This window comes from Hylobates moloch, unplaced genomic scaffold (genome assembly GCF_009828535.3).
Source record: "Hylobates moloch isolate HMO894 unplaced genomic scaffold, HMol_V3 SCAFFOLD_2327, whole genome shotgun sequence".
NCBI classification, from domain to species: domain Eukaryota; kingdom Metazoa; phylum Chordata; class Mammalia; order Primates; family Hylobatidae; genus Hylobates; species Hylobates moloch.
The window spans coordinates 1-1,718 of NW_026654602.1; the positions used below are offsets into that span (position 1 = coordinate 1).

Genomic DNA, 1,718 nt, shown 5'->3' on the forward strand with positions numbered 1-1,718 from the left:
TTTTTTGTTGAAGTGTCTTTTCAGATCTTTTGGCCTTTTAAAAAAAAGAGTTGCTTTCATATTAAGGTTTGATGATTTTTATATAATCTAGATATATGATTCAAAAACATTTACCCCCAGTCCCTGCCTTGTTTTTTCTTTCTCTTAAAGTATCTTTTGCAGAGCAAAAAAGTTTTTGATTTTGATGAAGTCCAGTTTCTCAATTTTTTTCCTTGTTCTGATAGTACTTTTGGTGTTATATCTAAGAACTCTTTGCCTAGCTCAAGGTCACAAATATTTTCCTATACATTTTCTTCTAAGTGTTTTACAGTTTTACATTTACATTTAAGTTTTATGGCCCATTTCAAGTTATTTTTTTATTAGCACAAATACATTTCTTTACTAACCAAAGGGATGATCCTAATTAAACCAGCACTTTAATTGCACATAAGATACTAATGGAGGTTTGCTTGTTGAACTGAGCTTGTTCATTCTCTCAGCTAATTACTTTCTAAAGTGATGATAGAATTTTTATTCTACTTTTTTGTAGACCTGATTACAGGTGACATTGTTCAGGATGCGGTCCACCATTAATTTCCCATTTTTTAACTTTCTTGTTATTGTGCTTTCCTTTCCATTCCTGATGTTGAACCAATGTGCCATGTATGAAGTTGTTGACAGTCTGTGTTTTTCTGCTATTAGCTGTAGTTTCTTCAAACTTCTCCGCCAGGGTACAAGAGAACTGTGTTGGTTTCAGAGTGCTCTCAGTATTTATGATAGTTTTTGCTGTCACAAGAGATGTTACAATCTGGTCGGGCCATTGCATGCATTTTTCACAGAACTATTCCCACTCCTAGTTCCATCGTGTATTCATCAAAGCATTTGCTGTCCACTCGATGCTATTGTCCTCCCAGCTGCTGAATGGTGGCCAGCATGGGTGTGCGAGCAGAGCAGGGTCTGGCTCAGGGGTGGGGGTAGGATATTGAGCCAGGTTTTTTGTATAAGGTGTGAGATACGTGTCTAGGGTGATTTTTTGACATTTTGGTTAGTACTATTTGTTAAAAAGACAATTGTTTTTTCCATTGAACTGTGTTTGCACCTAAGTAAAAAATCAGTTGACTACAGTATTTGTATGGATCTATTTCTGCACTCTATGCTACATTGATCTATGTGTCTCTGCTTTCATCAGTACCCACTGTCGTGATTATTGTGGCTTTATAGTATAATTAACTTTAGAACATCTCTGCGAGAAAGAAACAAATTCTCTCAAGCAACCTAATCAGTTTCCTTTTCAGTCTTCTTATCCAAGCAAATGGATTATTTCTCAACAATTTTATCTTCAATGTTCATTCAGTTTATATATTGACTCAGAAAGGTTGTAGCTATACTTCTTGTAGCCTTTCCCTGGATAGAAAAAGACCCCCGTACACTATAGCATTTAAGTTGAGTTTCTCTGCATCGAAGTCAAAATGCAAAAATTTGCGTGCGCGTGCACACACACACACACACACACACACACACACCCCACTCACCCACCCAAACCAAAAACCATCTACTGAGCTATCATCTGCTGACATTCCCTTAAGGGGCTTTCCAGGGTGCTACCACCTCTTATAGGCCCCATCACTCTGACCAAGCTGCCTGGACAGTGGTGACACTTTACCACCCATTGATAACCAGCTTCCTGTCTGGTGGAGTGTCAGTTGGTGGGAACCAGCTGTTATGATTCATCCCACTTA

At 38.0% G+C, this 1,718-nt stretch overlaps 1 pseudogene; it reads right to left on the minus strand.

Moving 5' to 3' along the window:
- Window positions 1-510: 510 nt before the first annotated feature.
- On the minus strand, window positions 511-914 carry LOC116464946 (fatty acid-binding protein 5-like; annotated as a pseudogene).
- Window positions 915-1,718: the final 804 nt, after the last annotated feature.